This window comes from Ranitomeya variabilis, chromosome 3 (genome assembly GCF_051348905.1).
Source record: "Ranitomeya variabilis isolate aRanVar5 chromosome 3, aRanVar5.hap1, whole genome shotgun sequence".
Classification (NCBI taxonomy): Eukaryota; Metazoa; Chordata; class Amphibia; order Anura; family Dendrobatidae; genus Ranitomeya; species Ranitomeya variabilis.
In genome coordinates this window covers 123,345,805-123,362,141 of record NC_135234.1, presented here as the reverse complement: position 1 = coordinate 123,362,141, position 16,337 = coordinate 123,345,805, and positions in this window count along the sequence as shown.

The window sequence follows — 16,337 nt, the reverse complement described above, 5'->3', positions numbered from 1 at the left end:
GAACCAGGTTAAAAGTGGGGCTCAAACGCTCATGTGAACCTAGCATGACTTCTCCATTTCAGTTTCATCCCATTGCTTCTTGTGTTTCTATGCGCAAATGAGAATAAGGATGATCCCTCTACACTGTGACATCCCTTCAGATATTTGTAGACAGGTATTAAGTCTCCTCTTAGCCTTCGTTTTGCAAGCTAAACATTCCCAGATCCTTTAACTGTTCCTGGTACTACATAGTTTTCAATCTGCTCACCATCCTGGTAGCTCTTCTTTAACCCCTTCACCACCTTGGGTTTTTCAGTTTTTGAGTCTTCGTTTTTTGCTTCCCTTCTTCCCAGAGCCATAACTTTTTAATTTTTCCGTCATATGGCCACATGAGGGCTTATTTTTTTGCTGGACGAGTTGTACTTTTGAACACCACCATTGGTTTTGCCATATAATGTACTGGAAAACGTGAACAAAATTCAAAGTGCGGTAAAATTGCAAAAAAAAAGTGCAATTCCACAATTGGTTTGCTATTTTACCATGTTCACTAAAAGGTAAAACTGACCTGCCATTATGATTCTCCAGGTCATTACAAGTTCGGAGATACCAAACATGTATAGGTTCTTTTTTATTTTTTATGAACCCTCAACTTAATATTTGGTTGGTTGCATACCCTTTGGAATAAATAACGGCAATCAATCACTTCCTATAACCATCAACAAGCTTCTTACACCTCTCAACTGGAATTTTGTACCACTTTTCTTTTGCAAACTGTTCCAGGTTTCTCATATTTGCAGGGTGCCTTCTCCCAACAGCAATTTTAAGATCTTTCCACAGATGTTCAATGAGATTTAGATGCAAACTCATTGCTGGAAACTTCAGGACTCTCTAGCGCTTTGTTTCCATTCATTTCTGGGTACTTCTTCAAGTAAGTTTGGGGTCATTGTCCTGCTGGAAGACTCATGAACTAGGGTGCAAACCCAGCTTTCTGTCACTGGGCATTACATTGGGAACCAAAATCCTTTGGTCATATTCAGATTTCATGATGCCTTGTACACAGTCAAAGCACCAAGTAACAGAGGCAGCAAAACAACTCCAAAACATATTTGAACCTCCACCATATTTGACTCTAGGTACTGTTATTTTTTTGTAGGCCTCATTCTGTTTTCGGTAAACAGTAGAAAGTAAAAAGTTCTATCTTGGTTTCATCTGTGCACAAGATGCTTTCCCAGAAGGATTTTGTCTTACTCATGTATATTTTGGCACACTGCAGTCTAGCTTTTTTATGTCTCTGTGTCAGCAGTGGGGTCCTCCTCAGTCTCCTACCAGGGGCGTAACTACCGCGGTCGCAGCGGTCGCCATTGCGACCGGGCCCCGCAGGTCAGGGGCCCCGGGCCGGCAGGTCTGAGCAGGGCCAGGCTGGCCATCGGGCACTTCTGGCAAATGCCAGAAGAGCCGATGCCAGTAGTGGGCCGCTGCACTGTTCCTCCCCCGGAACCCCCCCAGTGCCGCCGCCGCATTTAACTATACCGGCGTCTATGACACCGGTATAGTTCAATGCAATGATGGGAGGAGAGAGCGTCACCTGACGCTTCCTCTCCCATCATTCCCCGCTCTGCCTCTGACAGTACACTGCGGGTGCGCGATGACGTCATATCATCGCGCACCTGCAGTGTCCTGGGCAGACTGCAGCCGCCAGGAGCAGCGCGGGCAAAAGGAAAGGTGAGGAGAGTTGTTTTTTTTTTTTCTTTTTAACCGGACTGTGGGGCCATTATCGGGGGGGGGGGGGGGATGAGATGAGATGTGGGCTGTGCTCTATATACCCCTGTGCGGGCTGTGCTGTATATATCCCTGTGCGGGCTCTGCTGTATATACCCCTGTGGGGGCTGTGCTGTATATATCCCTGTGCGGGCTCTGCTGTATATATCCCTGTGCGGGCTCTGCTGTATATACCACTGTGCGGGCTCTGCTGTATATACCACTGTGCGGGCTCTGCTGTATATACCACTGTGCGGGCTCTGCTGTATATACCACTGTGCGGGCTCTGCTGTATATAACACTGTGCGGGCTGTGCTGTATATACCACTGTGCGGTCTCTGCTGGATATACCACTGTGCGGTCTGTGCTGGATATACCACTGTGCGGTCTGTGCTGGATATACCACTGTGCGGTCTGTGCTGGATATACCACTGTGCGGGCTGTGCTGGATATACCACTGTGCGGGCTGTGCTGGATATACCACTGTGCGGGCTGTGCTGGATATACCACTGTGAGGGCTGTGCTGGATATACCACTGTGCGGTCTGTGCTGGATATACCACTGTGCGGTCTGTGCTGGATATACCACTGTGCGGTCTGTGCTGGATATACCACTGTGCGGGCTGTGCTGGATATACCACTGTGCGGGCTGTGCTGGATATACCACTGTGCGGGCTGTGCTGGCACCCAACACCATGTTGCAGTGCAGGAGATTCCTGCAACAGTCCGAGGCGTATCTAGGGGAAGCGGGGCGGGGGAAGGTGGGGGGGTTGCGGGGGCGGGGGAAGGTGGGGGGGTAGGGGGGGGCCCCATTTGGAAGTTCGCACCGGGGCCCATAACTTTGTAGTTACGCCACTGTCTCCTACCATAGCGTTTCATTTCATTCAAATGTCAACTGATAGTTTGCGCTGACACTGATGGATCCTGAGACTGCAGGACAGCTTGAAATTCTTTGAAACTTAATGGGGCTGCTTATCCACCATCCAGACTATCCTGCGTTGCAACCTTTCATCAATTTTTTTCTGTCATACACATCCAGGAAGATTAGCTACAGCGCCATGAGTTGTAAACTTCTTCATTATGTTGCACATCATGGATAATGGAAAATCAAGATCTCTGGAGATCAAGCTTGGAAAATGTTGATATTGTTCAACAAATTTGGTTCTCAAGTTCTCAGACAGTTCTCTTCCCTTTCTGTTCTCCATGCTTAGTGTGGCACACAAAGAAATACAATGCAAAGATTGAGTCAACTTCTCCCCTTTTTATCTGTCTTCTGGTGTGATTTTCATATTGCCTGCACCTGTTACTTGCCACAGGTGAGTTTGAACGAGCATCACATGCTTGGAACAAAAGTTTTGCTACTCACAATTTTGGAAAGGTTCCAACAATCTTGTCTAGCCCTATTTTGAGGTTCTGTGTGAAATTATGTCCAATTTGCCTTTTTTTCATTTTTTTTTTTTGTAATTTCAATACACATAAAGAAAATAAAACATGTGTATTACAAAACATGTGTAATTGCAATAATTATCTGGGAGAAATACTTTATTTTATGGAATAATTTCAAGGGTGCCAGCACTTTCGGCCATGACTATAGTTTAATTAATTAATTTCTCTTAAGAAGCACTTTAATAAAGGGTGCTGTAGAGGAAAAGATGTGAATAGGTTACATCTGAAAGGTATATACCTCACATAGTCAACCTACATAAATGAATATATACTGTATGATATTATCTCTATACCTTTTCTTGGGGTAGGTACCAGAAGCCTGTAGACATCACTTGGGGGAGCTTAAAGGGGTTGTCCAATCTAAAATGACTAGTCTGCAGCCACTCTAACACTATATCTGCAGGTAAACAGAATTTCTCGACATGACAGGTTCCTTTTAAATAGTAAGGCTCCCTGCAGCCACCACTAGGTGAAGATTTCTGTACATACGTCCAATGAAAGCATTTAATATAGCCATAATCATTATAGGGGTGGTTTGTACTAGAATGACAAGTCTGCAATCACTCTGTTACTGCAGACTTGTGACTCCTCCCAGTGCATGAACTGCGTGCTGTGAGGATTTTCCGGTGTCAGCGCCAGGAATGGTGATCACATGACTTTGCATACTCCTTGCCATAATCTGACCTGACTGTTTCCAACGCGCTGAATACAGATGTATTGTACAAGGATATTGTAGTGCAGCGGGGTTGGTGCAGTGTGATAGACAGGCAGTGACCACAGTAAAGTTCTAAAACCAAAAGTCTGTTTAATGTTTAGCGTACTCACAAAGTAGAAAACAAAAGGCTATCCTTCGGATCGCAGCCGGGAAACAAGATAGTCCATAACTGGGACTGTTACCGTGGGCGACTGCACCGCCGTGTACGCTGAGGGTGCCAGGCCTTTTGGCTCTGCTTAGTTTCACACAGTTAATAATAACAAAAGTCCCAAATACATATCGACAGTCCAGGGAAAACATGCATTTCATGTGCCCCCAGACAAACTATACCCGCTCCATAAAGTACATGTAGAGAAAGGAGAACAAGGAGCATACACTGGGAATATAAATATAAAAGTTGTCTTTATTGATCCAAATATAAACATTAAAATATCTATCAGTAATATGTCATAATACTTCTATTCCAATCAAATGCAGAAAGAAACTAACCACCCTGATCACCCCTACAATGAAAAATAGACAGGAAAATAAATCCCCATATAGAGTACATCACAGGCAGGCTCATATAAGGAAAATATGCCAAGTTATCTGGCCCCAGGCACCCATGTTGGAGACAGACTGTCAATTATCCCGGGCATCACAACATATAATAGAATGGGCTAACCAGAGAATGGGTGAGGAGGGGGGTCAGGCCGGATAAAAAGTTTCACACAAGTGGAGCTCTGCAGAGCCTTCTGCTCTGCATGCTTGCAAAAACCAAACTGACACCCCCCATTCTCTGCTGCAGGGATTTTTACCAAAGAACCTGTGGCTGTAGGCCACATGGAAAACCCAGGCCGGGGGAGGAAATGGACCGCCCCACTACCTTCCTGTAGTCCGTTTAAAAAATAAAAGCCCATGGCAGGTTTTCCTAAATCTGTCTTGGACAAACAGCTTGCCCAAGATCAACACTCACTTTTATTCTGCATTGCAATCACAGCTATGCCTGTGACTGCAATGCACTCCCATGGCCTCAATATGCTTGTGTGCGCATCCTGGGGGACACATAGCGACCCTCGCATATGACCCCGGTCACTGCCTCACAATATACAGAGCTCAGCACTCAGAGAACTGCTACATCTGCAGCAGAGATACTGTGAGATTATCAAAACTGCAGCAAGCAGCCCAGTAAGTGACACATTGCTGAAATCAGGGTCATGCAGCTTTCAAATGGGGTAGCAAAATCCTGGTGCCAAATTCCCTTTAACGTGAACATTTCACTATTTTTTGCCTTATAAACTGTGCGATCCTGCACATAACAGCAGGAATGTGACTAAAAATGTATTTTGTTTTTGTCTCCACTCCGTTATGGAGATAAGGGCACTTTTCTTATCATTCAACTGTGCGGTTTATTTTGTTCCGCTCTATGGGGGTGTACTTTAATCCCACTGGTGCTGTGCAATTATTAAAAGGCAGCGTCCATAAGTAGGTACAAGATGCCCACAGTTCTGACCTAAATGCAACGCTCCCTGAGGTCTGTAACTGTCAGCGTGGTCATCTGTGACTTTGTATAAGGCCACGTTCACATGTTCAGTATTTGGTCAGTATTTGACCTCCGTATTTGTAACCCAAACCCAGGAGTGGGTGATAAATACAGAACTGGTGACACGCTTCTATTATACTTTTCCTCTGACTGTCCCACTCCTGATTTTCGCTTACAAATACTGAGGTAAAAACTCACCAAATACTGACCGTGTGCACGTGGCCTAACAGTCACACTTCCTCTAAGGCCTCTTTCACACTTCAGTTGTTTGGCATCAGTCTAAATCCGCCATTTTCCTCAAAAAACGGATCCGTTTTTTTCCCCATAGACTTGCATTAGCGACGGATTGTGACGGATGGTCGTCCGTTCCATCCGTCATGCGACGGATCCGTCAAAATTTGGCGGACGTCAATTAGACATTGACGGTCATTGCAACGTTTTTTGTCTGCGTTGAAATGGCGGATCGCGACGGATCCGTCGCGTCCATCATTTCATAGAATGGCCACCTATGGGCGACGGATCGCCCCAATCCGTTTTTTCAATTTTTTTCAATTGCGCATGCTCCAAAAAGTATATACAACCCCCGAGTAACGGATCCGTAAAAAAACCGGATCCGTTACATCCGTTTTTTCAACTATTGTGACGGATCCGTCGATCCGTCATTATGTTGGAAGTGACTGACGCCAAAAAACTGAAGTGTGAAAGAAGCCTTAGCTGCTCCTCTCCATCCTGCCATTTCCTATTAGTAAAGTGCTGGAAGAAGTGACCCCACAGAGACAATTCCTGACCTCGATGGGTGTAAATTTCTTACCTGTGGACGTTGCCTTTTTATGATTGGACAGCGTCATGGTGGGTTGAAAGTACACCCCACATTGTGGACCAGTTTAATGAAAAAGAACACATTAGGCAGCAATCATTTCCCTGTATCTCCACAACGGTGTGGAGGAATTAACACAATTTATGAGGCAAAAAATTGGTGACAGATCAGAGTCGGACGGTTATATTCCACAAGAAATCTTTTCATAAAGCAGAAACATAATTGTCTTGTTGGCATTTGCAAAAATTAGTTGCCATAGAAACATAAAATGGAAAAGGCTTATATGTCTTCAATATGTCTCGTTCTTGATATGTAAGTGTCAGCGATGGCAGTCGGGACAGGATCTGTGGCTGCTCACGTCTGACCCATGCCGACGTCTAATTACTGCTGGTAATACCGTAATTGATCCCACCGGAGTATGATCCTTAATGTGTGTACACAACTTTTATGACAGATGAGTCATGTATGATATTTGTGCTTTAAGAACCTTCTGTGATTCACAATCACCTTTAATACCTGGACTAACATGACTGAGGCCAAAGAGCATTTTGCTCACTGAGCCTACACGTCCTACTTCTAAAGGACAAAGGTAACTCCCGCAGCTTGGGAATGAAACTGGAAAGTCTTCGTTTTCTAGTGTTACACATTAAAGGAGCAAATGAAATCCGTTAATTTTAAGCTAATCACTTCTTGGCTTATATACAGCCCCATTACGATTAGGTCTATATATTTAAAGCGGTATTGGATCCCATCCTGTGAGATCAGAAAGGCTTACGTGTAAACTCCTCTTCATCAAACTAGCCGAGGGCAGGTGAATTAGTCCCAATTAGATGGTTTACCGCTAAAATCTGGCTTTAAAGCTCAGTCTTCTGGAATGTTGTCATTATCCACTTCTTTGGGTTGTCATGTTAGAGGTGAGCCATGTAATATCCATTAAGCACTTAGCTAATCTTACGGGGGCTCTGTCAGCATGGAATGACTGTTCAAACCAAGTACAGGTAATCAATGCACAAAGGAGGGTCCAATCATTTATTATACACCTTCCCATCCATCTCTATCCGTCTCTGCCTTGATAAAGCCAGAGCTGTCAATCAAAAAAGGGGATGGAGATTGATGGAAAACAAGCAGGTGGGAAGCTGTAGTTAAATGTTTGGCCCCGACACACTGCACCGAGCACATGTACTTGGTTTGGACGGTCATTCTGTGCTGACAAGAGTCAGTTTAAAGGAATTGTCCAGTGAAAGTAGATTACCACCTAACATGTTGATCGGTGGAGATCCAACTACTGGGGCCGGCCCTGATCGGCAGAATGGGGCACTTTTACCCCCCCCACCCTGTCAGACTAAGGGTATGTGTCCACGGTCAGTAAACGCTGCTTGTTTGACGCTGCGCAGAGCTGCAGCGTCAAACACGCAGCGTCCAGATGTTCCAGCATAGTGGAGGGGATTTTATGAAATCCCGTGTCCACTATGCGTGGAAACACGCATCCGACTTCCCTGCGACTCCGGACATGCTGCGCGTCTTTTCAGATCGCAGCATGTCCGTGCTACCTGCGGCGACGCTGCGTCGCCGCAAGTAATATCACAGGGCGCTATGCGAGGGTGCGATGATCCCGGATGTGTACAGTTAACACATCCGGCATCATCGCGTCCCAGAAAGGGGGCGGGGCTTCGCCGCTCCGGCGATACCGCCGGCCATCCTGACCGTGGACACGTACCCTAAGAGTGGTAACACGCATGATCAACTGCTGCTGCAGTAACTCCTTATGATGCTTATGAGCACACTGTTCTGCCTTTTCCAGAAGCCCCATAAAGAATGACTAAAGCGGTAGTCGATCATCTATATACAGTGCCTTGAAAAATATTGAACTTTCTCGTGTAGCAGAGCTGGACTCGTCGTGGGACACGCGTTATAAAGGACTACGTTGGCACAAAGTATTTGTGTTGGTTTATTTTTATTTTTGCAGGAGATCGAGGGATTCGGGAATTAACAGAACAATAAAGATCGGAAAACTGTGTAGTGTTTTATTTCATTAAAATACTTTATTCTGGCTGTGTCTTTATTTATCATGTAACAACTATAGGATTAGTAATGGATAGATGTCTTATTGACACCACTCCATTACTAATGGGCTTGATGTCACCTTACATTACAAAGGTGACATTAACCCCCAAACTATTACCCCATTTGCCACCGCTACAGGGCAGTGGGAAGAGCGAGGCTAAGTGCCGGAACTGGCGCATCTTATAGATTATAGATAGATTTCTGGGGCGGCTGAGAGCTGGTGTTTGTAGCCGGGGGAGGGCAATATCCATGGTTCCTTCCTAGGCTATTAATATCAGCCCGCAGCTGTCTGCCTAGCCTTTGCTGGTTATTAATTATAGGGGGACCCCACATCATTTTTTGGGGGGTCCCTCTATTTTAATAGCCAGTAAAGGCTAAGAATATAGCTGTGAGCTGATATTAATAACCTGGGAAGATCCATGGATATTACCCCCTTCCCAGGCTCTAAACATCGGCCCCCATTCGTTGGCTTTCCCTCTGCTGGTTTTGAAAATTGCGTGGGAGCCCATGCCATTTAAAAAAAAATAAAAAATGTATTTATTAAAAAAGGAAAGGACATTACATATTTCTGTGTGGCCAGTGTCACACTTGCGAGTGTTATGCGAGTCTCTCGCATCAGCAGCATGCATTTCTATGCAGCCGCACACGCCGGTCTGAGTGCCGGCGGCAGTGCCAGGTGTTGATGTGAGACAAACGCGTGAGTTTCTCACATCACACTCGTAAGTGTGACCCCGGCCTGTCACGTACTTCCGGATGTGACACCAGATTAAAACATATGTAAATTAGTTTGCATGCATTGTAAGCTGCGATTCGGCAGTTATTACGCATGTGACTAAATTAGATGCAGTTTTACCACATCTAATGATAGTCTATGGGAAATTTACGCTGCGGGGACAGAGCATCTCGGTATCGTAAATTGACATGCTGCGGTCTGGAAAGCCGCGCTGCATGTCCGTTTACTCAAGTCTACCGCCTGCGACTTTGAACTCACAGTGGAGATGGGATTTCATGACATCCCCTCCACTATGCTGTAACATCTAGCCGCTGTGGGTTGGACGCTGCAGATCTACACAGCGTCCAATCCGCAGCTTTTACTGACTGTGTGCACATACCCTATCTGTAAACAGGAAATCACTTTTTTTCTTTCCTAGAAGCCAACTTTCAATAAGCTTTAGTTCAAGTGACAAAATAAACGCATCAAAAACGCATGCAGAAAAAATGCATAAAAAACGCAGGTGACCTGCCAGTGACCTCAGATGCAGATTTTACGTGTCAAATCCTGAGCAAATACTTAGCCAATCCTGATCGTCGAAACATAACTTAAGTCTCTCGCATCAATACCCGGCACTGCCGCCGGCACTCAGGACCGGAGTGTGTGGCTGTATGCAGTTCCGGGTATTGATGCGAGTTTCTCGCATGACACTCGCAAGTGTGACCCCGGCCTAATACTGACCGTGGGGATGTAACCTAAGGCCGGAGTCATACTAGAGAGGAATACGGACAAGTGCTATGCGATTAAAAAAAAAATCGCATAGCACTCGGATCAGTATTCATTCATAGGGCAGGTCCCATCACCGTTTTTTTCCTTGGCTGTATTGTATGTGCGAGTGAAATCGCAGCATGATGCGATTGTCACCGACACTCGGCCATATAAGCCTATGGTTGCAAGCGAGACAACGCACATCACTTGGATATCATTCCAGTGATGTGCGTTGTACGCTGACCCCGGCTATGGAGGAGATGGAGAAATTCATTTCTCCACCTCCTCCGCAGCTGTGCGCCGATCCTCTCTGTCCGAGAGGCTCAGAGCACAGACGCATGACACTCGGCTCCTGCTTGCAGCAGAGCAGGATCCAAGGGTAATTAGCATATCGCATCCAACGCTCTTGCATCGGATGCAATACACTAGTGTGACCCCAGCCTAAGGCTACGTGCATACGTTGCAGATTTTGATGCATTTCCGTGGCATTTTTGGCCGCACGGATTCGCATCAAATCCGCAGTGTAGTGCACAGCCAATGTTAGTCTATGTGAAATTGACATTTGTGCACATGCTGCGAAAAAAACCGCACGGAATCGCGGCTTTTTTTTCCTGCATGTCAATTCTTTGTGTGGATCTGCAGCGTTTCTACACCTCCTCAGGGGGAAGGCCACCCGCCGAAACGCGCGTCGGGGAGGACGGGACTTCTGTGCACACATTTTGTGACTCACCACTGTGGTATGTATTACGTCTTGGACACTTGTCTATAAGGTTGCATATACTATCGATAGACGTCCCTCTATTATTGTTGTTACTGCAGTATATATGGACTGTCTATCTATATGGTCCATAAAAAAACATCAGTGCACTGCAGTTCGGTCCCTCTATGTGAGATGTGTGTGCGGGCTTATATAGGGGAAATTTGTTGCCTGCCATGCTGTACACCTGTGTTTTAATTCAATAAAGTTGTTTTCCATTTTGCATAAATTGGACGTTTCTTGACTGCATTTCTGGTGCTTTGTGTGATATTATATATTTGCAGTTGTCCACTTGTGGTCCTAGGTCTGCCTTGGTTGATATGGATAGTATAAATATTGTATGGTTTATATAACCAAGACAGAATATGTATGCTACTGAATTATGTCTGTGGTTGGCAGGGCTGTCCGTGGGTCTGTGGGCTATCCGTGGGTGTCTTCCAGGGCTGTCCGGGGGCGTCCATGGGTCTGCCGTGGCTGTCCGGGTGTCTGCCGGGGCAGTCCATGGGTGTGCGGGGGTCTGCAGTGGCTGTCCGGGGGTCTGCGGGCTATCCGTGGCTGTCCGGGGGACTGCGGTGCTGTGTGTGTGTGTGTGCAGGCATCGGCTATGTCTGCTACAGTGACAGTGATTGACACATTAGCCAATGATGGGACAGTAGTAGTCCCATCATCCGGCTAATGTGTTGAATGTAAAACAAAACACATACAGTAAAGACATACAGTACATACAACATACAGAGTACATACTCACCAGTCACCTTGATCCCGAAGCCCTCGATCACCTGTAAAAAAAATATTAAAATAAACCAACAGTATACTCCCTGATCCGCAGTAATACAATACGAGAGTCCCACGATGATCTCCCGTGGAGAGCTGCCACATCAGCTGATGCGACCACTCTCCAGGGGCTCCGACAATACAATGACGGAAGGTATCCCTCCGCCGCTGTGAGTATAGTTCATACTCTCACTTGCGGCACTGCTGTGTGGGAAAATTCCCAAGCAGCTTTGCCATAAAGTGAGAGCCTGAACTCAGGTAACCTCAGTGATGCACTGCAGGAGCCGTTGTCTCCTGTCAGTGTTACTGTAGGCCATATAGAGCAGTGACATCACCTGATGTCACTGTTCTATAGGGGAGATCGTCGTGGGACACTCGTTATTAATTGGACTACGGCAGAAAGGGAGTATACAGTTGGTTTATTATTTTAAATTTTTTTGCAGGCGATCGAGGGCATCGCAGGAATTAGGCATTGTTGTAAGTATGGTGAAATTAAGAATATTAAAATGCTTTTTTCTGGCTGTGTCTTTTTTTTTTAACTCTTTCACCACTATAGGAACCCTGATGAAGAGTGTGGCTCTTTGAAACGTGTTGGTTAGCTTCCCCCTTCCTTTTTGAGCGCCATAGCGCTCCATCCTGAACGTGACGTCACAAGTAGGCGGAGCCTATTGCCCATCGGTTTTTTGCTCCGCGCGATATCCAGGGACGCTACCGGCCGGAGCATCCCTGGCTCTATATCGCTCCCCACTATCTGATGCAGACAGCGCCGCAGCTCTGGACGTCTGCACTAAGCAAGTGAGCCTGCATCAAGCAGATCCATAATTACACTGCACGCTGCAGCACCCAGTATATACAGGTAAGCTGGCAGCTACATGTTTGTTGACAGGTGGATAAGTATACCACGTGGGCACTATAGTGGTTCTGTTCGCCAGATGGACTTTTTAGCTATTTACACGGTCACTTGATTAACCTGAGTGGAATTGGGGTCTTTTAGGATATTTGTTTTTTGGCTCCTCTGAAGCATCCCTTCTCGAATTATCCTCAAGTGCGGCATCGATCTAGTATTATATGTTGTATGTATGGACACAGTTTGGCACTACTCTGTCCGGTTTCCAGCAGCTGAGGATTATTGCTTTTTTTAGGGTGTGCGCCAGTGTGACCCCTCAATGCAGAGTATACAAGTTATTTTACTGTGGGAAAACAAAGGGATTAAGAATGGGTTGTCTGAGTAGTGGAAAACCCCATTAAGTATCTATTGCCACTCTACCTGGTAGATGTTAGACCTATTATAATTCATAGGAACCCGTAACAAAGCAGATGTTGCTCCTTGCACAAAGTAATGCTGGAACTGGGCTAGGAAGCATTAATAGCAAATAGAATATTTTCATATTTCCTGACCACTTCTCTCCTCACCGTATACAAAGAACACTGTCAAACTGCGATGCAAAACACACAGCACCCTCGTAAAATGCTTCAATAAACTGGCCATGAATGGTTCTTTCTTGCCACTTACAACCACTGTCAAAAGTCTTCTTGTAAATATACGATAAATCTATAGCTCCAGTGTACCTTTTACCATATCCAGCATCAGGATACGTTTTTCGTTTCAACACTAGTGCTATAACTTCTGTATAAGAGCTTGAGGCTTATTTATATGTGTATTTTGCATGCAGAATTTAGCACATCCTAGAAGAGCACCACTGTAATCATTACTACATGCAATCTCTGCATGTGTCTCAATAAGCAGGGCTGGCAGCACATAATATATTGGCACTTCCAACTCAGCACTGAAAGTCAGCAAAATGGCTGCTGCTTTCTTGTAAAGGGATGCCGCATATTTACTAAGAGTAGAGTATCTTAAGCCAGGCTAAATATAACATGGTAAGTAAAAGGCATCACTTGATAAAGAATCTGAAAAATCTTCGCTAGCTATGCACAGACAAAAAAAAAATTGCACGCAAATGTGCACCACTTAAAAAAAAAAAAAATGACATTGCTGCTCTACCAAGTGAGCACAATGCTAACAAGTTGCACCATTTTGGCAAAGTTAAAGGCTTATTCTCATGCTCGTTTAAGAGGCCCTTTCACCAAATTTTTCTTTCTGAACTGGACACAAGAGCGGAATAATTTTTTATTTTGCATCTTCATTGTGGAGATATTAGCAAAGTATTGGATTTATCTTGGATTCATTTTGTGCCAAGTGGGCTTTATCAGATAGCAAATCCTACAGAGAGAAGTACATGAGAAAAGCATCCAAATACACACATTTGGACTTAAACTAATGTGAACTCCCTCATTAGGAGCCAAATACTTTGCAGAGAGGTGAAAAAAAAAAAAGTATCGCACTCTGCAGCCACGATTACTTTGTGTCCAGTTTCAACATGAAAAGTTTGGTGCAAGGTCCTCTCCTTAATGGGTAAAATTGAAAAATGCTTGTAAAAACAAGCAAGTCTTCCATTTACCTCTTTTTCAACATCCTCCCAATTTCTGCTGATTATTTCGGCCACTAGCTATCTTTGCAGTCTATCAGCATTCGCCAAACAAGCTCTGTACTTACAACTTTTTCCTATAGAGCTGGTAAGCGCTGCACTGAAGCTGTTAGGAAACTGTGGAGCGCACCGATAATCGCCGATATAGCCAGCTTTAGGGCAACCAAGTTCCTCCAATGCCATAGAAACAAAAAACTGTTTGTGATTGCAGCATCAGAAAGTGCACAGATCAGCAAGCGGGCAGCCAATAGTCCGAACTGTCAAACAGGAGCGCACTGCACCCCAGCATGCAGGAAGCAGAAGAGGAGACATCCTCTAAGGCAGGGGTGTGGAACCTTTTTTCTGCCAAGGACCATTTGGATATTTATGACATCGTACAAATTCTGCCCACAAAATACGTTGTGACACTGGAACTCGTGTCAGGACGTAATCTTTCATTGCACGCGCTTCACTGCGTGCATGTATTCACAGAGCAAGAAGGGCCAGTGGCTGTCAAAATACAGCTGCTGGCCCAATCACTGTGGTCCTCGGGGATCTGCCCGGGGGCCGGATAAAAGGTCAGAGGGTCAGAAACGGCCAGCGGACCCAAGATTCCCCACCCCTGCTCGAAGGCATGTATGCACTGTTTGTTCAACGATATTCAATATCAAAGCTATAATGTATATTTTTTTAACAAGTATTTTCATGAAATCATTGCAATAACTATGGAATTCCGCAAGATTCATGGCAATTTTGATTATCGCAGCTTTCTTTGCTGCAACTTTGGAAAACCGTAGTAAGAAAATATCATCCTGGTGCAATGTGTGGATGTATGACGGGATTTGGAGATCATACCAGTTTTCAAATTTGGGCTGTTACAAATTTTGTATCAAATTGGTTACATCTTTATAAGCTTTTTTTCGAGGAACAGTTAAGACAGCATAGTAAAATATGGGCGTGTTTATCTTTTACATTTAAGGCCAAATTCACCCGGCCACAAAATATGGTCTGTGTATGGACCCAGCGTCGGGTCTCCGGATCCGATACCTACACCCTTATACATGCCATTGAGATTGTCAAGTGCAGGCCAGGAGACCCACCCCCAGTCTGTTCATTGCAGTCTGTACTCAGAGCACGTTTTACAGATATACAAAAGAGGTCTTAAAGGGGTTGTCCATCACTTTAACAACCCATTCTCATTCCTCATGTTTGGCCCTGCTAACATAAAAACACTTATACCCACCTCCCATGCCGGTGGTGCTCCAGCAGTGTCGGCACTCACGTTCCCATGTCTCACGTGAAGCTGTGTCACGTGAGCCCTGCTGGCGTCACTGTCCAATTAGTGGACAACCCCTTTAATTTTAGAAGTGGTCGGGGTGGAGAACATCAGAACATTTGAAGTCTCCCTATGGGAGTAAAGTTCAGGTGTAGAAATACTAACGTTGCTTTCACCCTTAGGGGAATCTCTTCACACCTTCTGAGGTTTGTCATTTCTTTTGGATAAATTGGTGAAAATTGCACACTTCTACACAAGATGAAAAATTGAAAACAATCTGTGAATACATATTAGTTACAGAACACATTTTTAGGAAAAAGACAAATATGTGACTATAAAGTTACTCAAATCTACTCCAAATATACTCATGAATCTTTATTTTGTTTTTGGATGTTTTATTTCCCATTCATAAATTGCATGGCATCTTTCCATAATATTTTGGGTAAATCAAGCGAGATTAGGAAACATAGGCCCTTTTAAATCGCACATAATCTGTACACAATTCAGTTCACACACTTTATAATATAATGCAGGGCAAGAGGAGCTGGCACACCAAAGAGGCCAAGCAGAGGAAGCATGAGACACTTGACAATGGTATCCACGCTCCTGCTAGTCTGCAGCATTACTACACCATGAGCCAACAGAGACCGTTTGTGTGTTACCATGATGAACATAAATCACTAGTTATGTTACATGGAAGAAACTGAGCTGGTTAGTTTATTAGAAGTCCATCAGGGGAAAGTCATTAATATCCAATGTTTTCACACTTTTTGCAAAATCTTATTAAATTAAAGCCTTAGGGTACCGTCACACAGTGCAATTTTGATCGCTACGACGGTACGATTCGTGACGTTCTAGCGATATCGTTACAATATCGCAGTGTCTGACACGCAGCAGCGATCAGGGATCCTGCTGAGAATCGTACGTCGTAGCAGATCGTTTGGAACTTTCTTTCGTCGCTTGATCACCCGCTGACATCGCTGGATCGTTGTGTGTGACAGCGATCCAGCGATGCGTTCGCTGGTAACCAGGGTAAACATCGGGTAACTAAGCGCAGGGCCGCGCTTAGTAACCCGATGTTTACCGTGGTTACCAGCGTAAAAGTAAAAAAAACCAAACCGTACATGCTCACCATCTGATGTCCGTCCGGTCCCTTGCCGTCCGCTTCCCGCTCTGACTGTCTGCCGGCCGGCCAGTGAGAGCAGATCACAGCAGTGACGTCACCGCTGCACTCTGCTCTCACTGTACGGCCGGATCTGTCAGAGCAGGAAGCGGACGGCAA